The sequence below is a fragment of the Vombatus ursinus genome, unplaced genomic scaffold, assembly GCF_900497805.2.
Source record: "Vombatus ursinus unplaced genomic scaffold, bare-nosed wombat genome assembly UNPS02005659.1, whole genome shotgun sequence".
Taxonomy (NCBI): domain Eukaryota; kingdom Metazoa; phylum Chordata; class Mammalia; order Diprotodontia; family Vombatidae; genus Vombatus; species Vombatus ursinus.
Genome location: NW_020945437.1, coordinates 5,788,965 through 5,815,810, shown reverse-complemented (window position 1 = coordinate 5,815,810; position 26,846 = coordinate 5,788,965). Strand labels below are relative to the sequence as shown.

Genomic DNA, 26,846 nt, shown 5'->3' with positions numbered 1-26,846 from the left:
TATGAGAAATCAAGACACTGTAAAACAAATCCAAAAGAATGAAAACTTAGAAAACAATGTGAAATATCTCATTGGAAAAACAACTGACCTGGAAAATAGATCCAGAAGAGAGAATTTAAAAATTATTGGACTATCTGAAAGCCATGATCAAAAAAAGAGCCTAGACATCATGTTTCAAGAAATTATCAAGGAAAACTGCCCTGATATTTTAGAACCAGAGGGCAAAATAGAATGAAAGAATCCACCGATCTCCTCCTGAAAGAGATCCCCAAAGGAAAACTCCTAGAAATATTGTAGCCAAATTCCAGAATTCCCAGGTCAAGGAGAAATTGACACTAGCTGCCTAATCCTGGAAAAGGTTCTTAAATTCCATTTATCCTCCTCCCCTCCCTCATGACTCCCCCAGCAACTCCCTTAGATTGATCTACTAAGACATAGGCTGAGGTCTGTGTTGGGGAAAGAGTTTTCAAACCAGTAGTCTCCCTCAGTAACCTGATCTCTCTATCATTGTGTAATCACTTACCCAGTATACATCTGAGAGCAAAATAACTCACACTGTACACATTCCAGTTCTCATTCTGCTGGAAAACATCTCATAAAAGGAAGGAAGTGAGTCTTAGCCCAGTATCTTCTAGATACTGTAGCCAGAGAGAAACAATTCAAGTATTGTGGAAACACAATCAGGATAACACAAGATTTAGCTGCTTCTACCTTAAGGGACTGCAAAGCATGGAATATGATATCCCGGAGGGCAAAGGAGATAGGATTACAACCAAGAATCACCTACCCAGCAAAACTGAGTATAATTCTGCAGGGGGAAAATGGTCATTCAGTGAAATAGAGGACTTTCAGGCTTCTTGATGAAAAGACCAGAGCTGAACAGAAAATTTGATTTTTCAAATATAAGACAAGTGGAACTTGAAGAGATACACAGGAAAGAGAAAATCATAAGAGGCTTATTATGGTTGAACTGTTTACATTCCTGCATGGAAAAATAATATTTGTAACTCATGAGACCTTTGTCAGTATTAGGGTAGTTGGAGGGAAAAAACTATATGTGCGTGTATATAGATAGATAGATAGATAGATAGATAGATAGATAGATAGAGGGCTTAGAGGGTGAGTTGAAGATGAAGAGGTCATATCTGGAGAATAAAATTAAGGGGTGAGAGAGAATTATACTAGGAGAAGGAGAAAGGGAGAGGTAGAATAGAGTAAATTATCTCACAAAAAAAACAGAAAAGAAAAGGCTCTTATAGTGGAGGGGAAACGGGAGAAGGTGAGAGGGAATGAGTAAATCTTATTCTCATACAATTTGACTTAAGGAGGGAATAACATATACATTCAATTGGGTATGGAAATCTGTCTTACCCTACAGGAAAATAGGTGGAGAGGAATGGGACAAGAGAGTAGGGGGATGATAGAGAGGAGGGCAGATTGGGAAAGGGGGGTAATCAGAAGCAAGTACTTCTGAGGAGGGTCAGAGTCAAAAGAAAGAATAGAATAAATGGGGGGTGGGATAGGATTAAGGAAAATAGAGTTAGTTTTTTACAGCATGTCTGCTATGGAAGTGTTTTGCATAACTGAACATATATAACATATATTTTAAAAAAAATTTTTAAAAATTAAAAAAAATAAAGTCAGGATTCACACTCAGGTCCTCTGAGTCTACAATTTCACCACACTAATACAGAAAAATTTAGTCAAATCAACAGACATTTCTTAAACATCTATTATGTGGCAAGAACTGGGCTAAGTGCTTGGGGTGCAAAGATAGGCCAAAAATTTATGCTACATATGCATATATACATACATTATCTATCTATCTATGTTGATATAGATATAGATAATGTTAAAGAAGCAGGGGAGTCAGAAGGAGAAGAAAAGGAGGGACATTCTTGGAATGGGGGATTGCTGATAAAAGTACACAGAACTGGGATTTGAACATGGGACAAATAGCACTTCCTATATCACTAGATCACATAATACATGGAAAACGTGGCAAGGTGTAAGACTGTGGGAAGGGGGGAGTTTGTGAAGGGTTTTAAAAGTCAAATGGAGAATTTCATATTTAATCAGATAAATATGATTTATATTTACTTGATTTTCTTCAATATTCTCATGTTCCCTATCCCTTCAATCCATTTATATATATACACACACACACACACACACACACACACACACATACGTATACATATACATACATATTTACATACATACAAATATATATATTTATGTATATATACACACACACACTTTATCATTTGAACATGTCTTTTACCTCTGACCCTCCTTTTCCCCAGAACCTGAGGAAGATTGAAATCAGAGATGTGTACACCAGAAGTTACCTGTAAATAGGAATTACAAAACCAATGTAAGGTAACTCTTTTTCATATTCTTAATGCTCATTGAGTTAGTGAACAGACAAACTCAGAGGAGCCTTCTTGCCTTGTAATTACATACATTTTTGGGGTTGTATCCCTAAAACTATTTATAGCCCTAAAAGAGAAACACACACACACACACACACACACACACACACGCACACACATGCACACATACACATACGCTCCTGGCTTCAGACAATTTTTCCTTCTCTGACTGTTAAAACGCCTTTACCTTGACCCTGACAATCCCTTTAGGCTTAATCTTTAGTCATATAATTTAAGTGCTATAGTTTTCTCTCACTTTAATAAAATATTAAATTAACACTGAGTGTTAGCCTTTGAGAAGGAATCATGTGGAACAGAATCACCTATAAATATTGTTTACTTAGAATTTTCAAAAACATTTAAATAATCTCTCACACTATTCTTATGGGAAAAGATGGGAAAATGTAATCTAGAAGATAGTAAAATAATGTGAATTTGGAATTAGTAAAATGGCCACAGAGTAGCCCCTAGAAGGAAGATTAAGTTTAGTTGTTTCATCATCATATAGTGCACAGTTGAGATCAAATATAAATTGACTAATTAGCAGTATTGCAAAATAGCTTTATGTTCTGATGAGGCTTGAGTATTAGTTTCATTTGCCCAATTTAATCATAGTTATAAATTGTCACTGAACTATGTTTTATTCATTCAGATCATGTATGCTATACTTACGATTAGTGTTCCTCTTTGTGGGAATAGGGACTGGATATGTTATTTTACTGGCATAAGGAGCTTCCAGGTGAAGAAAGTCCCTTTCACCAGCACATCTTGCAATCTTCTCTGTAACTTATATTACTAGAGGGTTGACTAGAGCACTGTGAATTTAGATAATTTACCCAGGGCTAAAGAGTTTGAGCTGGGCTCTGAGGATATTTCTGTCCACTATACTACAATGTCTCTCTTACATACCCAATTTATATTGTACATTGAGTTTCTTTTATTCTCTACTTTTGGAGCCCTAAATTTAACCAGTTCCTCTTGCTATAAAAAGCATTGTTTGGATTTGTTAATGAGTCAAAGGATGTGAAAAGAAGTAGGTCTAATCCCCTTAATTGAAAGTGGACTTTACAACACAGAAATTGGTCTAAAAATGTCAATGGCTAGGTATGGGACCAGGAGGAGTGTGGAATCCTAGACCCTGTAGGCCCAGTCAAGCAGCATCAATTAGAGATATATTTCTTCTTTTCCCATAGTTGGAGGGCATACTCCTTGAGGGTGAGGACTTCTTATTTTTTTTCTTTTTTTATCTCCATCATCTAACCCAATGCCTTACACATCGGAGGTTCTTAGTAAATGCTTTTGACTGAACTATTGAACTAAGAGAAAAGGTGGAAGATTCATGAGGACAAATTTAATCTTAATTAAGGAAAAAACACCATAAAACTTCTTAACAATTAGAAGTATTCAAACATGCAATAAACTACTTTTTTTGGAGGGGGTGTTTCCTCCTCACTGGAGGATTTAAAAAAAAAAAAGATTGTATGACCTCATGTCATACATGTTGTAGAGAGAATACTTTTGAAGATAAGGGATGGACTAGATGTCCATTAAAATCCTTTCTTATTCTGAAATGATTTTCACTCAAAGCCATTCCCAGGTTTATAACTTGGACAGAAATGGGGTGCAGAGTTGATGTAAATTGAAAGTATTATATACACATTGTTATTATATACACATAAAGAGGCCTAGATAACATGGTTAGCAGAGTAAGACAAATACATCATCATAACAACTACAACCTGTAATTGGCAAGTTTAACAATGCTTAAACAAAAGGTTAGAGCTATGCTTTGATATTTATAGATTTAAAATGGTCTAAATTCATGTCATTGAATGGCTTCTATGTAACCCCTTCACTAATAATAGGAATTAAATATGGAAAAGTTCAATTAGGTCATTTTGTTCAATTTTTGTTCAACTTTCAGTTCTTTTTAATGCAAAATATGGGTTGCAAAACTCATTCCATCTCCTGGGTGCCAAAGGTGCTTTTGCCAGGGTGCTGTGTGTTAGTACAGCAGGGTAGGCAATGTGGTTGGCTTCATAGAAACAGAAGTGAAGCAGGCTGGGCCATTTGACTGGGTGAATGCTCAGGCATTTCTACCCACATTTAAGCTGTATTCAGTCATGGTATTTAAGGAAAGAAAGTAAGGGTGGTACAATGACACTAATCCCCATTATTCTTCAACCCCAGAACATTCTACTGAAAGGGAGTGGGAGACAGGTAAGTTTCTGGTTTCAGCTAGTAGCATGGCCTCAGCAAAAATAAGAATAAAAGCTAACATTCATATAACTCTAAGGTTTGCAAAGTATACAATACACACATACAAATATATATGAGTGTGTATCTAGTTATATATACATGTATATATGACTATACACACACTCATTTCACCATCAAAACCACCCTAAAATAAGTACTACTGCTACCTCAAAATCTGGATGGGATACAGTATCTAACAATATCTAACATTTTAATTTAGCTTTAAGGGTTGCAAAAGGATCTACATATAATATCTCACTTGATCCTCATCCCAACCCTGTGAGGTGGGTGCTATTATCTCCATTTTACAAATGGGTAGGCTTAAGCAAATTGAGTGACTTCCCCAGATTCATACACAGATAATAAGCATCAGTAGCATGACTCCTGATGACTAGTGTTGCATTCCACAAAGAAAACAAATCACCATTTTCTATAGTTATAGATATGGTCAGCATAAAAGAGAGCAGAATATCTTTAAGAATACTTGCAGACAGTACCATTTAGAATGCACTGATACACTATAGTTATATGAAAAAATGCTCTAAATCATTATTGATTAGAGAAATTCAAATTAAAACAATTCTGAAGTACTACCTCATACCTATCAGATTGCCTAATATGACAAAAAAGGAAGATGATAAATATTGGAGAAAATGTGGGAAAATTGGAACACTAATGCATTCTTGGTGGAGTTGTGAACTGATCCAACTATTCTTTAGCAATTTGGAACTATGCCCAAAGGGCTATAAAACTGTGCATACCCTTTGATCCAGTGATACCACTACTAGGTATGTATCTCATAGAGATCATAAAAAAGGGAAAAGGGCCCACATGTAAAAATATTTATAGCAGCTCTTTTTGTGGTGGCAAACAATTGGAAAGTGAAGGGATGCCCATCAATTGGAGAATGGCTGAACAAGTTGTGGTACATGAATGTAATGGAATACTATCGTACCATAAGAAATAATGAACAGGCAGACTTCAGAAAAAACCTGGGAAGACTTACATGAACTGATGCTGAGTAAAGTGAGCGGAACTAAGAGAACATTATACACAGTAACAGCAACATTGTGTGATGACTGACTTCAATAGACTTAGCTCTTCTGAGCAATACAATGATCTAAGACAATTCCAAAAGACTAATGAGGGAACATGCTATCCACATCCTGAGAAAGAACTATGGAGTCTGAATGCAGATTGAAGCATATTATTTTCTCTCTTTTTTTCCTTTCTTTTGATTTTTACCTTTTGTTATGATTCTTCTTTCATAACGTGAAAAATGTGGAAACATGTTTAATATGATTGTATATGAATAATTTATATTAGATTGCTTGCTATCTTAGGGTGGAGGGAGGGCAAGGAGGGAGAGAGAAAAATTTGGAACTCAAAATCTTATAAAAGTGAAAATTGAAAACCATCTTTATATGTAATTGGAAAAAATGAAATACTATAAAGTAGAAAAAAAAAGAAAAAAGAAGAATGTACTGATATATTTTCTCCAAGTAGTCATCCATGAAAATATATGCATAAATATGCACTAATGAAAAATATGACAGTGCTTCATACCATTATCAACAGCATATGTGGAATTAGCATTTCAGATAATCAGCAAAAGGAAAATGAGAGTGTTGGCTTTTGGTCTTCAAATTATTACTGTTATTATCTTCAGTTTTACAGATGGGAAAACTGAAGCTGAGAAAGCTCAAGTGACTTACTATCTGTAATAGTAAATGTCTGAGGTAGTTTTTGAACAGATCTTTCTGATTGAAAGTCCGAAACACTAACCATTCAGACACCTAGGTGAAGTGGTCTTAGTTGTTTGCTCTTCTCTGTATGTGTGTTAATGTATTAAGCTGATGACCTTAGCTTAACAGAAAGGAAGTCAATAGCATACTATAGTGTAATATAGTGTGTGTGTGTGTGTGTGTGTGTGTGTGTGTGTGTGTCCAGTGCATGGGTACTATGTGCATGGGTGTGAGTGTACATGTATGACATTGTGCTCCTCTTCAAATGTCTGGTCTCATTTGCTTGTGGTCATGGTAACACACTGTTCCAAAGTTCCAGAATAGCTAACACCATTCAAGCAGAAACCACCAATGACTTTCTTTTCAAGTCCAGCAGAAGTTGTATTCCTATGAATTCTCCGTCACCAGAGTGGGATTTTTGGAGGTTAAGGATATAACATAAGATTAACTCCCTACCAGAGTAGTGCCAAAAGTAAACCTGTCTCCCTTCTCCTTCTGGCATACAGCCCCAGATGAAGCTTCATCAGAGAAACCAGAAGAGAAGATATAGGGACTTTCATTATTTGTGGAAGCTCTGACCCCCAAACATACAGGAGGAAGGAGAGAGAAAGATAACCTGTTGAAGTCTGAGCAGAGTGGCAATTTCCTTTTCTCCCTTGGGGGCTGCCTTGGGATGGGATGCCAACACCCTAGCAAGCAGACCAACTAGAGACAAAGAACCTTCTTTTCATTCTGAACACTCACAGGGATCTATTACAGTCTGAAAAGCTTTAGAACAATAACTATTGGGCACAGGGGATCTCTGTAGTCAAACAATAACTAAAAATTTATTGATTCTTAACAGCTACAGGAAATTCTGGGAAAGAGCTCCCCTGAGAATTTCATAGAATAGGATTTTAGATAATTTGAGATTTTAAAAGAAAAGAAGGTCTCCAGTGCATTGGTTCTATTCTGCATATGGAGAAACTGAAAAACACAGACAAGAATTGCATAGGAAAATGGTGTGCAGGGCTTTAGGTTTGTACAGAGGGAGAGAATAGCAACACTGACTAGATCACATATCCATTCAGATATCTAAATAAGACAATTTGGGCTTACTTCTTTTTCAGCATTGGACAAAAAGACAGAATGGATTGCATTCTCTTGAGAAAATGAGCAAATTTTCTTTATCTTCGGTAGAATGTAAATTCTATGCGGGCAGGAATGGCATTTGTCTGTGTAACCCAGCAACTAGCATAGCACCTCTTCTACTAAATGAGGTGCTTAGCAATGCTCCTTGCATTGAATTACTTCGGATCATTGGAGATATACAACTTGATTTGAAGCATCAAATACAAACAGAAAATGAAAAACCTTGACTTTCCCTCCTAAAAATACATTTTTCTACAGTTTGCAAATGACTTTTTTCACAACAACCACATAAGGTAGGATGGATCACCACCACCTTCACAATAAAAAGTTAGAATTTATTTAGTACTTTAAGGCTTTCAAAGTGCTTTACAGGTATCTCATTTTATTTTCATAAAAGCCCTTGGAGGTAAGTTCTTATCCTTATTTAAAGATAAGGAAACTGAGGAAGAGAGAGTTTAAATCATTAGTCTAGGATCATATAGACACTAAATGTCTGAGGCCAGATCTGAATTCAGTTTTTCCTGATACCAGGTCAAATGATCTATCTACCAAGAGATCTAGCTGCCTCAAATATTTACAAAATAGCATTATATAATACTATGAGATTTTCAAAGTGATTTACAAATATTATATCATTTAATCCTCACAGAAACCCTGGAAGGTTGATGATATTATGTCACATAACTACTAACTATCTGAGACTAACACAGAGGAAATGACATGAAAAGGGTGAGTGGGTCTCTGTAGGCTCTGGGATAGTGTGGCCCTAGAGGTCCTGAGAGATTGTGGGTGGGGGAGTTCCAGATGCTAAGTGTCCCATTTCCCCACCCCCCCTCCCCTCTCTGTGCTCCGGGCTGAGGGTCCTCCAGCACCATAGCCAGGAAGATGATGGCCACAAAGATGAAAAAGTCACAGGAGTCCGTCAATTTGAAGCTCCAGCTGGTCTTGAAAAATGGCAGTTACTAGCTAGGCTACAAACAGACCCTGAAAATGATCAGACTAGGCAAAGCCAAATTGGTCATCTTAGCCAGCAACTGCTCAGCCTTGAGGAAATCAATCAGAGATTGAGTATTATGCTATGTTGGCCAAAGTTGGCATACATCACTACAGTGGCAATAACATTGAATTGGGTACAGTATGTGGGAAGCACTACAGAATATGTACACTGGCTATTATTGATCCAGATGATTCTGATATCATTAGAAGCATGCCAGAACAGACCAGTGAAAAGTAAACTGTACAAAAGTATTCTTTAATAAACTGGCCAAAACTGGTTTAAAAAAAGAAATTACATGAAAAAAATGACACATTTCCACATTTCTCAAGGAGCTGACAAGGCAAAGTACCTAAGCACAGCCAGATAGCAAGTGAAGAGGCTGGACCTAAACCCAATCCTAACTCTTTTGCCAGTGTGCTTCCTACCATATCACACTTTACTTTTCAAACACAAAAACACACACATACAGTAACGCTCTTTTACGAAGCTGTGATTATTTCTTAGAGGACTCTTCCTATTTGAATTAATTTGAATAATTCCAAAGCAATGAATCAAGTATGACAATAAAATCAGCAGATGGGCTATAGACCATTTTACCAGGTTCCGAATGATTTTTAGTGAACCATGCAGCCTGTCTGCAGGAGATATGGGGCAAATCAAATTGCATTGCATCACATCAAAAACTCAACAATGACTTTCTGCAATTAGCCACTAACCAAAGATGGCAGATTGCAGCCCAGAAGCTGCAGATATTTCTAATTAGTTGTAGATGATTTGCCACTCATACACATTTGGCTTTGTATTCAGAAAAGGAAGTATTAAGCTGCTAATTGCTAAGTGTTAGCAGACTTCACTTGGATTGGTCAAAAGAAAAAAAAATCTTGAGAAATTAAAAAAAATAATTTCATAGGATTGAAATGAGACTGACAGTTGGTGAATCAGACAGGTTTAACAAATCAATATTTTTTTCCTATATGCTCAAGTTAATATCCTCCTAATCTTCATCCTCACAAATGACACAGACCTCTCGTTGAGTAAAGGCTTAAAAATTGGTATTATCCTCCAAATATTCAGATAAAAAGCATGGCAGTCACTAACACATATAGATCACTTATTAGCTGTGTGACCCTAGACAACTCACTTACCCCTCTTTGCCTCAGTTTCCTCATCTGGAAAATGGCAAACCACTCCAGTATCTTAACCAAGAAAACCCAAATGGGCTCACAAAGAATTAGACATGACTGAAGTTCCTGAACAACAACATCCAACCTCCTCATTTTAAAAATCAGAAAACTGAAACCCAGTAAAGGTTAGTGACTTGCCCAAGATCACAGTTTACTTAAAATGGCAGAGATGGAATAGCAACCTGAGTTCTTTGACTCCAGAGCCAGCACACATCCTGTCATATCATGGTAACTCTACCTGAATATTTAAAAGAAATGCTCCAACCTGTGCACCCCACCCTTATTTATCCCCAGGACATTTCTGGTAGCTGATGCCAATGTGCAGATCTCAAAATAATACATTGAGTTTAATTTTATCAGTGGCAAGGAGTCAGGAATAGAAAACAAAACTTAGAGTCCAGAACATTCAAACTTTAGCTTTTATCTCCATTCTGCTCCAGAAACAAAAGGTGCGATAAGCTATTTTATTTAAAAGGTTCACACATTCCTAAGCACAGTGTGACCCCAGATAGGTAAAAGGAACCATTCAGAGAGATCATTCAAAAGGGAACAAGTAAAGTGGCAGCATATTTAGGACAGAGTTTAAAGAATCACATAAAAAAAGAATAGCAGTTAAATTTCACTTCACATGAAATATCTATTTGATTATACCTAAAAAGATCTTATCTTTTATTTCTGCACTCTTCCCTTACCACATACAAAGAAAACACAGCTAGCCTGACTCTACTTAGTAATTTTCATAGAGTCATAATTATTTTATTTTATTTTGTAGGAAGGGGGACATTCTGTGGAGGTTTAAGATAATTGGAAGTTACTCTAATTTGCCAATATATTGTGTTTCTAAAGTAGAGACATTTATCAGCTCAGATTTCAAAACTCATACATTTGCTTAACAAAACTTATACATGTGAATGATGATTAGGTTTCCAGGCCAGCCCTCAAAAGGCATGATATATCCTAACTAACAGTATTTTAGATTCAACCATTAGATTTATAAGGGTACTCTAGTGCCATTTACTCCATCATACCTGGGAAGAATCTATTCAACAACATTCCAAGTATTATCCAGATTCCATTTGAAGATTTTCATTAATAGAGAATTCACTACATACTATAGTAGCCCATTCCAATTTTGGGACCAATGCATAGAACTTGACATGTAGCCTTATTAACACTTTGAATCCTCATATATGCTAAAGAATAACTTACCATGATGATTTATTAGTTTATTTTTGACTAGACCCATGACATATGGTGCAGAGAAGTCCTTTGTGGGAATGTCAAACACTGATGCAAGTCATAAAACCAAATGTAGGGGCAGCTAGGTGGCTCAGTGGATAGAGCACTGGTTCTGAAGTCAGGAGGACCTGAGTTCAAATGTGGACTCAGATCAAACACTTGCCACTTACTAGCTGTGTGACCCTGGGCAAGTCATTTAACCCCAATTGCCAAAAAACAAACAAACAAAAACAAAACAAAAAAAAATGTATTCTATAATTTTAGACAGTTTCCTGAGACACTGAGAGATTAGGCAAATTGCCCATATCCACATAGAGAGCAGGCATCAAAGACAAGATTGGAACCCAAGACTTCTTGACTCCAAGTATGAACCTCTATTTGCTTTGCATTTAAACCACCCACACAGAGTCAAATGTGAGTTATTGTTGTTGTGAATGTAAATAGAAATTATTTCTGTTTTGACCAGAAACCCTGAGGGTCTTCCCAGAATGATTTTTTTTTGGCTAGGTAAAAGAGACCATTCTCTGTCTCATTTCTTACCTAGCCTTAATCACTAAATGAGCATTGCCTCTGTCAACCTTAGACCTGTTAAAGACCTTAGCTGAAAAAGGCCAAGGTCTCCCATTGCATCTAGGGCCATCTCCAGTAGTCCTGATCTATATCTTGCCACTTGTCCCAGATGTCTCTGGAAGAGAAAGTGAGGATGGCAACTTTACATAGGCCTCCCTCACTTAAATCTAATTCACTTGTATGCAATGGTATCACCTCCCTGATGTCAAGGTCCTCTTCGAGAATGAAGGGCAAACAACAATCTGTGTGAATAGTAGTAGGAGCTGCCTCACTGGGGACCCAACTCAAACTGGCCAGTTGGGCAATACAGCTTCTTCCTTCCTTCTTTCCTTCCTTCTTTTCTTCCTTCCCTCCTTCCTTCTTTTCTTCCTTCCTTCCTTCTTTCCTTCCTTCCTTCCTTCCTTTCTTCCTTCATTCCTTCCTGCTCCTTCTCTTCTCTCTGTCCACATAGAGTATCATACCCTTACCTGCAGGTGCTCTGCCCAAAGGCATGTATGTAAATTTTGATTCCTGAAAACTCAAAAGGTATCTTGGGGTTCATGGGCTGGATTTTTTTTCTTAAGGGCCATGCCTTAAACCCAAATTACTCTGGGTCTCATTGATTGGCCAACAATAGGTTCCTGGCCAAGCCCCAGGTGGTCATTGTTTGTGCTCTGATTGGCTCAGAGTGAATGTAAATAACAATTGTTTCTGTTTTGGCCAGAAACCCTGAAAGTCTTTCCATCCCAGATTGATTTTTTTTAATTAGGTAAAAGAGGCCATCTCTGCCTCATTTCTTACCTAGCATTAATCACTGAATAGGTATTGCCTCAGTCAAACTGAGACCAGTTAAAAACCTTAGCTTAAAAAAGCCGAAGTCTCCCACTGCATCGAGAGCCATCTCCAGTCACCCTGATCTATATCTTGCCACTGAATCCAGATGGCTCCAGAGGAAAAAGTGAGGCTGGTGATTTTGTACAGCCCTCCCTCACTTAAATCCAATTCATTTGTATGTCATGGCATCACCTCCCTGATATTATGATCCTTTCAAGGATGAAGGACAAACAACAACAATAATAATTCAATACAAAAGTTACAACTGGAAATATTTTGTTTGATGAAGTAAAGGTTCAGATCCTAAGTTCCTGAGCTTCTAAAATGAAATTGATACTGCTCTTGCCCCTGGTATGGACCTTCAGTTTCAAAAGAGATGATACATCTAGAGAACTTTGCAAACCTCCAAGCGCTACAAAATGTTAGTCATTATTACTGTTGTTGTTTATTAATGCATATTGTTGAGAGTACCCCAATGAGAGAATTCCCTCTATCAATGAAGACAGGCAACTTCCTTCTAATTTATGGACTTAGAATATTGCCTGTAATACTGAGTGCTTAAATGTCTTGATCAGGGATATAGAGCCATCATGTGTCAGAGCTAGGACTCGTATCCAGATCTTTCTGATGCCAAGGTCAGGAATCTCTCTCTCACCCCTTATCTTAAAACAAAGAAAATAATTTAACTAGCAGAATGGCATATCAACTAAGATCACAGGGTTATTGTGATGAATCAACTTTGCAAATTTTTGTTATTGTTATTATTATTAACATTATTATTATCATTATTTTAAGTTGGACCCATAATTTCACAATTATACTGAACCCCAGAGCTGGAAATTTCCTACATTGATGCAAATAGATCATTCACTTATAATTTACAATTATAACTTGCAAACCTTACAGTAATCTATATTTTCATTGTTGTTGTAAAGCCCTGAGTTAAACACTCTAGATTTTGTCTGCATTATAAAAGCGGGATGGCCCAAAGTATTCCCTTCTCACAGAAGTTGTTGTTTGTCCTTCATTCTGGAGGAGGACCATGACATCAGGGAGGTGATGTCATGACATGCAAATAAATTGGATTTAAGTGGGGGAGGGCTGTGCAAAGTCACCAACCTCACTTTCTCCTACAGAGCCATCTGGGTCCGGTGGCAAGATATAGATCAAGATGATTGGAGATGGACCTGGAGCTTAATGAAGTGTTCTTTCTATGGATAATGCCAGTAGAGATGATGAGGCACTGTCTTGAAATATGGGTTAAAATTGGGGTCAATTCTTTGAAGAAAAATAAAATATGAAGGCTTTATTAGCCCAAATATTTACTTATTTATGAGGTGACTGATTTTATCTGTCTACTTTTGTCCCTAGGCAAAGCATTATAGGGGAATCAGAATCAGCCACATGTTTTATTGCTAATGTCAAGCTTTTAAAGTTGAGATAAATCTACCAAGTCTCAAACAACTATAAAGCACTGGTCCTTTATTTGTTACAAATGCCCACCTCCCCCAGTTTTCAGTGGAAGTGGTAAGGAATAGTGTTTGTTAATTTAAAATGGGTTTCAACTCTTAGCTCCTTGTTGGGCACTAAGAATATAGTCACTCTTCCCTGGCTCCCTATATGTGTTATCTATCCTCAAAAAAATGGTCCCTGGTCCCAAGGACATTGCATTCTAAATATGTGTGTGTGGGAGGATGGGGACAGGGAACACATTATGTAAATAACTAGATACATACATGTATACAAGTGTAAGCTTAGATAGTTTCAGTGGCACCTGAGTTGACCTTTGAAAGAAGACAATAATTCTGACAATTAGAGATGAGGGGGTGTGATCCAGGTATGACAGGCAGATCTGCCAATCAAAGAATCATATAATTTCAGAAAAGGAAGGAGGCTTAGAAAGCACTGTTTCAAAAATTCGTCATCTTTAAATGAAAAAAAAAATGAAGCCTCAAGGGGAAGGGCTTGGTTCTAGGTCACAGAGCTCATTAGTGGCAAAACACAGGTCTCCTAAAATGGTGTTATTATTATCTTCATTTTAGAGAGGAAGAAAGTATCAAAAGAAGAAAAATGGGTTATCTACTTAAGACCAGAGTCACTTTTTCCTTTTTCATATGGTCAGTTTATCTTCCTCTAAGAAAGCCCATCTCTAAAGCTTCATTGCTTTTTCCTGGAGGTCTTAAAGGCCATGTCCACATAGTGCCAACCACATGGAAAGGGTTTGAATATGGGGAAAGTGTTCTGTATGTTTTAAAGCACTAAATAAGTCTATTTTTTTTTGCCCTGAGCACAGTGAGAAAATCTCTGATTAAACTTACTTTTACTTTAAACAATTTTCCATCTGTAATTATCCAATCCATGCCAATAAGATATTAGTAGAAGGCTTAATTTAAAGATTTGTTTTGGTTAGATAGAGTTATAAGTTACCTTATCAAATGATAAAGCAAGTCCTTCACAGTTCTGGGGTGGTGGAGGGAATATAGCAAATTCCATTATATAGCTGTTACACAAGCATACTCAACATTACCTACAGTGGAAATTTCAAAATATCCTCCAAACTCAGTGTTTTTTTTATCTTTCTGGTAATCTGGGCCAATAGGGGCCTCAGCCTATAGAAGAGAACAGCATGGTTTCAAAACTATGTACTCTTATCAGTCAAAGGTGTTGGGAGACAAAAATAAGAATTTTTTTTTTATAGATTAAAGAATGAAGGAAATAGGAACTCCTCATTCTAATAATAATAGCCGTCAATTATCTTTAAGGTTTTACATATCATATTTCATTTGATCTTTACAACAAACTTGTGAGGTAAGTACTATCATTATTTTTATTTTACAGAGAAGGTGAGTCACTTGCCTAGAATTAAACACCTAGAAATTGTCTGAACTTGGAATAGAATCCAGGTTTTCATCTTTCCAAGCTTTGTGCCTTATCCACTATATCATGGTGATGTGGATAGAGACTGACTGAACCTATGATTTCATTGGTCTAAGGAATCCTTAATTGTAAAACTCCTTTGAGCAGTACAAGCCCACACCTTCTCTGCAATTTCTAGGCTTAGAGAATTGCCTAGAACCCCAAGAGTTTAAGTGACTTGTCAAAGGTCAAACAACCAGAATCTGGGCAGAGAGGAGACTTGAACTATGGTCTTCCTGGGTCCATGGTCAGCTCTCTATCCACTACATTATGCTGTCTATAATTCTAACACATTCTAGATCTCTCACTACCTAATTCTCTGTTCTTGGGCAAGCCACTTAATAATAAAACTTCTCTTTTAAATAGTACTCTAAGCAATTTGTTCACAATTTTTTATGTTCAGTGATAATATTTTCTTATTATGCTACTTGGTACCCTAATTCCAGATGGGAAACTGAGACTTAGAGGAGTTCTAGAGATAGCATGTTGTGGTGGAAATAGTACTGGATGATTTGGGAGACTGTGGGTTGAACAACAAATACATTATTTCATTGATAAAACAAAACACAAAATACGTACAAAAAGAAAAGAGAGTGATTATAATTTCTTAAGTGTGTTTTCCCCTAGATTGTCTCTGAATGTTTCTTCAAAACAGTAACTTCATGATACTGCATTCTACTGTGATCTCTAAAGTCCTATCTATATAGATATTTACTGGTCTATAGTTACAGTTTAGCAGAGTGAGGGTAAATTTCTAGATAAAAGCCTTTTGAAGTTTTGCTTCCAATGAGCCATATCTACTCAGACTCACTGCATACCATATTTTGAGGTGTGTCTAATCTGTACACACAAGCTACTTCAAATACCTTGAGTGAATTGAGTGAATTAGAAACAGGATTAATTGGTTTCTATCAGGTGTTTGCACCAAACAAGCAATTGAACCCAAACCCTCTGAATATCTTGTCTTAATGCCATTGCCAAGAATCCTATAATCTAAAGGCCAGAGATGTACACAATCTTAGCCTTATTCTTATATATTTTAGTGATTCATTGTCCTCAAACATTAGTTCCATGGTAATAAAAGAAAGTCAAAATGGATTTAATCTCCAATCTCAGATCATTCCCATAATCTACCTTCTCAATTCCTATTCAGAAAACATTTATATAAGATATAAAGCTATGTTGATTTAATCCCTTACAAATTCATGCTATCCATCAGGGAGGTATAGCAGCAAACTTGCTAATGTGATCTTGACCTAGATTGGGAATTCTCTTGTTATTCAGTAATGTCCAACTCTTCATGACCCATTTGGGATTTTCTTGTCAAAGATACTAGAGTTGTTTATCTTTTCCTTCTCCAGCTTTTTTTTTTTTTACAGATGAGGAAACTGAGACAAATAGGGTTAAGTGATTTGCCTAGGGTCACACAACTAGTAAGTGTCTTAGGCTTGATTTGAACTCCTGAAGATGAGAAATCTATCTTTCAGTAATAAGAAGCAGAGCAAGTGCGCACCTGGTTTGAGCACAATCATTTTGGAAGGACATCAATAAGCTTCAGAGCATCTGAAGGAGAGCAATGGGGATGATTGAGGTTATTGAATTCACTCCATATGAGGATCACTGGAAAGAACTGAAGATATTTAGCTTGGAGAAGACAAACTTTATTTATTTATTTATTTATTTAGAAGGAGAAGGAAAATGATAGTAATATTCATGTGTTTGAAAAGATTTTTTTTTAACATGGAAGAACGATTACACTTGTTCTCTCTGATCTAAGAGGCAAAAGGTAAAGATAAATGGCTAATAGTTATAGAGGCAAATTTAAGCTCAACGTCAGGAATTAACAGGGACGTGTTAATAATTGGAATTGAAAGGGGATATTGGGTTTCCTCTTGCTGGAGCTGTTCATGAAGAGTCTCTGACTGAACACTTGTCAAGGAGGTTTTAGAGGGGATTCTTGTGCAAGCATAGGCTGGACTACATAGGCACTGACGTCCCTCCTGACTCTGAAATTTAGTAATTATGTAAATCTCTCTGCTCTGGCAAGTCTTGAGTATGGTAAAGAACTCTAAATACTGTCTGTCACCAGCCTCAGAAAGGTCAGAGAATCCTGCCGTTAGGTTAAACTTATGTTGATATTTTTTTTAAACACAGAAACTCTCAAAACTTATCTTCTGTCCTAAATAGGTTGTGATTTTTGTTGGTGACTGGAGCACTGGAATTGAAAAATCATGGTTTCTCTTAAGTATTAAAGTTGTGGTAAAGTCAGATAAGCTTCATATGCTACAATGTCAGTCTCTCAACTGGAATTTATTTACTAAGTATCTACTAGGATCCAGGTACTATGAGTGCTGAGGATACTAAGAAAGTAAAAACAGTTCCTACTCTCAAGGAGCTCAGTCTAATGGAAGAAGCAACGTGAAACCAATGGTGTACAAACAAGGTATCTACAAGATAAATTGAGGACAATCTCAGAGACTGGGCACTACGATTAAAGGCTGGGAAAGGCTTTTGATAGAAAATGGGAATTTGAACGAGTCTTGAAGGAAGACAGAGAAACTTAAAGCAAAAGATTGGGAGGGAGAGTGTTCCAGGAATAAGGGGGAGCCAGTGATAACATTAAAAGTTGAGAGATGGATTATTGTGAGTTTCAGTCCTTCAAAACCTTCTGAGCTTTTTGCACACAATATAATTTATCCAATTCTAAACCAGTCTGTATTTATATAGTTAATTTTTGGAATCAAAGTGTAGAATTATCTATCTATCTATCATCAATTATCTATCTATCATCTGTCTACCTTTTATCTATCTTTATCTATCCATTTATTTATTTATTAATATCTTCAGTTTCTTATGTCATTATAGTTATCTCAACTATCTTTTCCCCTCCCCCTCCTAGAGAACCATCTCATATAACAAATAGTATTTTTGGAGAGGAATAAAAATAAGTACAATTGACTAATAGATTAAAAAAAATGAAAACATGTGCAATGTGTACACCTCCCATGTAAACCTCCCACCTCCAAGAAGGGGTGAATTGGGAATGTCCTCTCATATTTCTTCCTTCAAGCAGGGTTTTATATTTATCCTCAATAGAGCTAAGCTCATAGATCTAGACCTGCAAGGGACCGCAGAGGCTACTTAATTGATTTGGCCAATTTTTCAAGCCTGTCGAGGTACTTTTGGCTGCTAATTCTTCTATCTTAAATATAACATGCACTGCTCTGTTATTGCACCAAGGTAGTTGATAAATATATCCTCAAGTTACATTTTCTTACATGACCTTTATATGTCTTAAAGAGAAGAAGCTTGAACCTTTTAGCTCTTCAAATTGACCAGATCATCCTCCACAAATTGAAGGCAATAATACCTGGCCTGCCTACCTCACAGGGATGTGATGAAAACCAGATGAGACATAATGGATGGGAAGGGCCTCTAAAGGTACCTCTAAAGAGCTATACATGTGATGGGTCAAGTTCATTTTGGATTTTATGAATTGTGTTCACTTGATAGTTATCACATATAGTTGAATGATGGAAATGGCCTTCATTGTGTCCAGCCATGGTTAATCTGAATCAAGATAAAGCATGCAGTGTTTCTGCAAGTAGTTAAGATTAGTTAAGGGATAATCAAGCTAAAACATTTTGAAAATCACAGCATTGTAAACTTCCCCACTATCGTTCCTATAGTGATCTTTTGTGTTGCAACAGCAAATTAGTGGTGAATTCTAAAAAACAAAACAAAAACAAAAAACAAAAATAAGCAAACCAAAATTTAATTATTTTTGCTCCCTTTTTATTTCCTTTATGTCTATGAGACTGAATGCATATGTCATAAAGGAGAAATACATTTTCTATCCTGTAAAAAGGAGGGAATTGAACTGTATTTTCAGTACATAATGTGATTTTCTAGACTAAAATTGATGAGTTTTACATTTTTTGATGTCTGTGATCAGAATCTTTACAAAACACGTACAGATAGAAATTTAAAGTTTGCTCATTTCAATATAATCATATAATTAAGATACTCTGTTCTATAAGAGTAAGAGAGGTACCTTTATCATTGATCTCAGAATGAAATTCTGGCTAGATATGACCATATTGTTAATCAACATTTGCCAAGAAATTTAAATATCTCTTTCTCATTATTTAACTTGGTTAATTCAGAATAACAAATCTCTATGAATGTTAAGCCTCTGTAATCATTGAAAAAAGCACAAGCATATGTGAGTTGTAGGTTGCTGTACTTATTATTTTCCTACTTTACTATAAGATCCATGAGGGTAGAGACCATGTCTTGTCCAAACTCTGAACCATTCCCCGTACTTGGCTCACTATCCTGGTCAGAGAATACTGTGGTTAATATAAGTTTAAGGGATGAATAGAACTTAGGCCAACAATTAAATTATCTCTAATTATGCTATAGAATCATAATTTGTCAGAACTATTTAGGATATTTAGAGAGCATCTAGCTCTGAGGTGACAAATTTATACCTCAAAGGCAGTCTGAACCACATTAAAATATAATTGGGAAATGTTTAATGAAATAAATAAAGTTCAATAAACCATATATAATGTTAAATATATAAGTCAATGTGCAGAGAGCAGGGTTAATTTTTATTTGTGTTTGACACCATTGATCTAGCCTAAAACCCCTATTTGAGTGTAGATGAATAATCAACTTCATGCCTTACATAGTATGACAGAATATGAACACAGATATTATGTGAATACATATGCATTAGCTGGAAGCTAAAATTGGTTATGCTGTATTTGAACTTTCTTTCAGGAGAAAGGAAAAGGGTCACACACACACAAACCAAACAAAAAAAAATAAAACCTGTTCATATTAAAAACTTAGGTATTATAAACCAAATGATTTCAAAGCTATGTTTTGAGTCAATTCACATTCAGTCTTTTGTTTTCTCATCATGTCAGCTGATGAATTTAATAAGAATACTTCACAGTTCTAAAGCACTTTAGGGTTCGAAAAATCCCTTACTCTCAACTCTTGACTAAATTATATTACAGCTATTTTTGTAAACAGAGATATAGGCACAAGTTGCCTGCAGTGGGAAGAACCTTCCCAGGTCAAAGCTGATCCCACAAATGGCACCATTTTCCTTGTGAGTTAATTGTCACTTTGCCTGACAATCACCCATACTGGCAGAAGAAAGAAACTGACAGCACCATTTTTTGATTCTATCCCTTGATTACTTTTTTTCTCTAAACATAATTTCTCTTCTGGATATTATATGCATGGCTTTACTATACAGTTAATAAGGATATGTGGTAGGGAATCAAGGGAGTGCTCTAAAGCAAAAGTTCCTTTGAGATACAGCTCTCTATCTCTCTGCTCTGGGCTACATTTGATTCAAAAGCGTCTTAGATCTGATTTTGAGCTGAAGTAGTGATAGCAGCAACTTGAGGGTAGCACTGTGTCTATAAACTAATGAACCTGACTTCAGAAATAACAAGTAAAAAGTCAACACAATTACCTCATAGTCCAACTTCATACAAAGATAAATATGTGGGTGCATGAATATAAATAAACATACATACATGTGTCAACATGAGCATGAGTATTGAACTCACATGGAACATGAATATGGATATTTCTTTATATAGTCATCTGGCAGTTGTCATTTTAGAGCTCTTTGTAATTTGTGTGTATGTGTGTGTGCATTTGTGTATGTGTATGAGAAAAAGTGCATGTGTGAGTGTGTGTGTTTGCAGTTGGTCACATGAATTCTACCTCATAAGGTAATGAAGTAAATGAATCCTCATCACTGGAGGCAATTAGGCAGAAACTTGATGTCTATTTGTAAAAGAGAAAATTGCATGTGTGTTTTGGGGAAAAATATCTATCTGTGTAATTAACATTATATATTTGCATGTGTGTGTGTAATATGTAATTCATATTGAGACCTTGGCATAGTGCATAGAGAGCCTACTTGAGGCCAGGGTTCAAGTTCCACTTCAGACACATAAAGACTGTGTGATCCTAGGCAAATTACTTAATCTCTCACTGCTCTATTTAAATTGTAGAGAAAGTAATGACCTACAGAGAGATTTTCCTCATCAGGGAGTTGCAAATATTAATGAAATTCCAGGTCCAATCCCCCTCTTTATACTTATCCCTGTGTGTACACATGTATATATGTATGTATATACATGAATATATGCATTGTGATGTCATGCATGATTCTGTTATGTATGTATGTGTATCTATGTATATGTGTGTGCGTGTATGTATATAAACACAAACACATAAACACCATGCTCCCCTCCCTGTATACCTCTTGGTTTTTTAGATTTAAATATTTCTCTTGGTTTCTCTTCATGTAATTATATGACCTTGGACAAGTCACAACTTTTTTTTTTGCTTTCAGTCTCCTCATGTGTGAAATGAGGGTATTAGACTACACAAAGTTCCAGCTCCAATCCTATGGCTGCTAGAACATCAGAGTATAGCTTATATGTGGTACATAATACACCCACATATAATACATACATGTATATAATTATTGTCACTGCCAATGTTTTAGTATAACTCATTGCCCCAAATTTCTGTGCAGGTTGGCTTTTACAGTCCAGGATTCCAGCCATCCTTAGCCACATTTGATATCTACAGATGGTCCCTTGGCTGCCTCTAATCAAGCCCATTTGTCAGGCAAATATCGTGCCCACTCTGTTGCTTGGTTTCTTTTTGGAAGATTCCTGGGTGCCAGATGAATATGGGTGTGAAGGGGCAGCCAGCACAGAGCTCAGATCTCTTTCTTGGGAGTGATGTCCTGCCACTAGGAAAGAACTAGTACCCAAAAAGCTGCATGCTTTTTGCTTAATGACACCTGTTGAAACCTACTTGCCAACAATACCGCTATTCCCTGGTGAGGCTAGGAGTTAGCGGCACATGAGGCTGCCAGAAACCTTGTTGTATGACAGCAGGTGACTGGGGATCACATTAACACAGCCTTGGTTTAGGATGACACATGATTCTCAAAATCTTCCTTGTGATCTGCCTCCCCTGGAAAACACTTTGTACTGACGACCTTTCAATTCCTGACTATAGTAGCAGCAGTTGTCTTATTATGAATAACAGTAATATCAGGTATTGAGTTCATAGGGAACATGAATTTTTTATTGTGTAGGTACTTGTGAATCCTACATCATGAAGTGGTGAATTCCTTGTCACTGGAGGTAATCAAGCAGAAACTAGATGCCCACTTGTGGGGATATAATATCACCATCGCCATCATCATTGTATCAATGTATAGATCTTGTTTCCAATATCAGCACAGAATAAGATTATAGAATTTGGAGCAGGAAAGAGCTTTAGAATATTTACTCCATTTTCTTCAGTTGATAGAAGGGGAAACCGAGTTCCAGACTAGGGAAATTATTTGCCCAAGACCATAAATGAAATAAGCAGCAGGATCAGGATTTGAATCAAAATTCCCTGACTCCAAATCTGTTTTATATAAAACCTTATACAGGCTTATAATTAATTCTACTTATATTGTTTATTTTTAAAAGATATTTCATTTTGGGGGATCCTCTAGTGAACAGATAGCCTATATTTGAACTGATGCAGTAATATTTTGCTACATCATCATATACTGGGAATGTGATAGCCCTCTTAGCAATATTAAAAATAACAACATTTGATATTTGTGTTTTGTTTGATACATTTATATGTGTAATTTTATTTGAGGCCAAGAACATTCCTCTGATGTCCTCAGAGGCAACTGGTGGTGCAGCTGATACAGCATTTCATCAAGAGTCAGAAAGATTTGAATTAAGATCTATCTCTGCCATTTACTAGCTGTATGACTGTGGGAAAGTCATTTAACCTCTGCCTCAGTTTCCTTAACTGTAAAATATGGATAATAAAAGCACCTACTCAACAAGGTTTTTGTATGAGATAATAAATGTAAGTGCTTAGCAAAGTGCCTGGTATACAGTGGGCATTTAATAAATACTTACCTCTCCCCTTCATATAGGAAGGCATTGTTGTCCCCATTTTACTGATAAGGAAACTAAAGCTTAGATAGATGAAATAATTTGACTAAGGTAACAAAATGAGTTAATTAGTACAATGCTCAAATTTATATATTCTGATACCAGAATAGGTTCTTAATAAGTATTTGTTGAATGAAATTTAATATTCAATCGTATGTTTGCTCCCTTCACGCCATCTCTCAGAGATCAAAAAGGACATGGGTACCACCTAGTCCAATCCACTCATTTAACAGATGAAACCGAGACCCAGTTTGACCTTGCCAAAAGGTTACATAGGTGATAAATGGCAGAGTCTAGATTTAAGGCAGCACTTTTAATTCCAATATTTGCTCTCCACTTCCCACCCCCAATATGTCTCCTTTATCTGATATTTCAAGGCCTTTCATTTCAATATTTAGTTATTTAGTTTGGTATTCAGTACTTAGTTACTTAGTTGAGGGCCCCTGATATACAGGTCGAGATAGCTTGAAAAGTCAGAAAACCCCCATGTTGATAGAATATCCAAAGCTGCTCAGAGCAAGGAGGCCCATTACATTCTCATATTTACTGGATCTTGACTAATTAATTATGTCTGAGGTTGCTTCTTGCTCCACACTTCCCACCTGCTGTCCCTTCCCCAGGTGTTCACAGATAGCTTTCCTGTTCAATGACCCTGGTTGATATTTGGTAACTGGTTCTTGACTATCCTTCCTTATAGCCTGCACTTTTTTCTCCCACCCCTCACACTTTCCTCCCTCATTAACAGAGACTGATTCACAGTGTAAACATCCAAAACAATACAAAAGGGATGAGGAATTATTTAATGGTTAATAGCCTAAAAATAGTTTAGCTAAGAGTGCTGCTTTATGGGGATCTAGGTAATTTTTTTTAACCAATCTCAATTTAAAATTCAACTGTGAAATGGGGATAATAGAATAACATATTCATAAATATTTCTATTAACCTCAAATTTTCTAAGCATTACTTGTGCAAGGACTTTTGCCAGGCATTAGAAAAGACAGTTGGGCAGCTAGGTGGTGCAGTGGATAGAGCTAGGATAGTGGCTAGGATAGGCACAATGGATAAGACTAGGATAGGAGCAGTGGTCTGAGTTCAAATACAGTCTTAGACACTAGCTGTGTGACCCTGGGCAATCCAACTAACCTTGTTTGCCTCAGTTTTCTCATCTGGAAAATGAGCTGAAGAAGGAAATGGAAAACCATTCCAGTATCTTTGCCAAGAAAACCCCAAATGAAGTCATGAAGAGTCAGACATGACTAAACAAGAAAAGACAAAAAGATGAATAAACAGAATGAATCAATCAAGAGGAATGGAAACTAGATCTGTGATTTCATTAGTGTAGCAAACTGCCAGGTGAGGAAACTTGATCTATTGATGAAGGTCAGCCCCTTCTCTGAAATTTATAGTCTTAGAGTTGCTTGGGGCATAGAGAAATTGTGACTTGTGCAGGGTCACACAGACAATTTCTATCAGAAGTGGGACTTGAATCCCAGTCTTCCTAGATTTAAGGCAGGTTCTTTATCTTCTTCATCGTGATGAAGCCCTAGCCTTTATGGAGCCAAAATTCTTCTGGTGGATAATATGTGTAAACAGATAAATTAACATAATAAACATGAGAAAAGGAATAACACCAAGAAATAGGGGGATCTAGAAAGGTTTTCAGTAGGAATTGGCCCCTGAGGTCAGTATTGAGGGAAGCTACAGATTCTGAAAGGGTAAGGTAATGAGAGGACATTCCAGGCATGGAGCACAGGCTGAGCAAAAGGACAGAAATGGGAACCAGAAGGCTGAATTAGGAAATGGCCAGTTAGGCCAGTATGGCTGAAATACAAGGCAAAAGAAAAAGAGTTTTGTGAAATAAGTCAACAATGGCAGCCTGGAACCAGATTGTGAAGGGCTTTAAATAATAAGCAAAGGAGTTTAAATTTAATCTGAGAATCAATAAGAAGGAGCTGAAGATTTTTGAGCATGGGAGCAACATAGTGCAATGAATCCTCCAGGAGGTTAGAGCTACTAAGTCATGAGTTCTCTTAGACACAGAAAGGAAAGGTGTCTCCCTTTGGCCATCTTCCATATACTTTGCTCCCTTATGGCTTATACTTGGATAAAAGAGAATCACATAATTATAGATTCATAAAACCTCAGATTGGATATTACCTCAGAGTTCATTTACTCCAACCTGTATCTGTATTTACAGATTAATGGTCATCTCTTATCTGTTTGAAGACTTCAATGATAGGAAATTAACTATTTTGAGGCAGTTCATTTTCTTTTAGTCAGTTTTAATCTTTTGAACATTTTCTCTTACATCAAACCTAAATTTACTACATTGTAACTCAAAGCCATTGCTTCTAATTCCATCTTCTATGTCTAAGCAGAAAAATCTAACTTCTCTTCCACATAGTCCTTGTAACATTTATAACTATCCTGTACCCCCTAATTCCTCTCTTCTACAGGCCAAATATACTCATCTCTTCTAACTAATATATGTATAATAATATTTCAGATATATATATACATATATATGTGTGTATATATACACATACATACATACAGAGAGAGAGAGAGAGATCTGATATATTACTATACATACATGGACTTGAGCCTTCAAACCTCTCACCATTTTAGTAAGCTTTCTGTGGACATACTCAAGCTTTACAAGGACCATCCTAGAATGTAGTCCCCAGAAATAGACATCATACTCCAGATAAAGTGTAAAGAAAGCAAAGTACTGAGCATTTCCCTACACCAGCTACTCTTAGCATGGAAAAAAGTGACTAAGTTGTGTGACCCTGAGCAAGTCATTTAGCCATTCTAGGCCTCAGTTTCATTACCTATAAAATAGTGCAACTAAAGTACTTACCTCATAGGATTCTTCTAAAGATCAAATGAGATGATCTTGCATAAAGTGCTTCACAAACATTTAAGTGTTATATAAATATAGCTATTATTTCATCACTGCCTTCATTCTAGATGCTATATTTTTATTCATGCAGGCTATTTTCTTGGCTGCCATGAATAACTCACCACAAGAAAATCGACATATATATTTAGAAAAACTCCCAATTACCAACAATAGCGCTCTCACATTCTGACTTACAGAGGAGAATCCTGCTGAATCCAATTCAATTCCACAAATATTGATAAATGCTCTATCAATGGACACCATTTGTCTTTCCACACTAATGGCAAGCTAAAACTGAGGGGATGACAGAGGAAAGGAGATTGAAGAGAAGAACTGAAAAGGGTTAAATATATGACTGTTATTTCTGCTCTCTCAATAAATCCGAGGCTGAGGGTGGGGAAACTATTTAAAAGTGCATTTTTGTAATGATCTAAAGAAGTGTGAGAAATATGGACATTCAGCTAGTGGTATGATATCTGGCTCCTGCCTGGCCTTGGCTCTAAGTTATCTCTCTTAAAGGCACATAGATTTAATGATCACTATAGCAAGAAAGGACCTTAAAGATCAGATAGTCTAAAACTATCGTTTTGATATTTAGTAATTCAGGAAAAGCCCACATGCTATACATAGA

The 26,846-nt window shown here is 36.5% G+C and overlaps 1 protein-coding gene and 1 pseudogene across 2 annotated transcripts in view; one reads left to right on the top strand and one right to left on the bottom strand.

Annotated features, from left to right (window-relative positions):
- Nucleotides 1-8,825, top strand: part of LOC114032680 — a 9,925-nt pseudogene extending 1,100 nt beyond the window's left edge.
- GRM5 (glutamate metabotropic receptor 5) overlaps nt 1-26,846 on the bottom strand; it is a 626,642-nt gene that overhangs the window by 291,320 nt on the left and 308,476 nt on the right. The gene's annotated exons all lie outside the window — the stretch shown is intronic.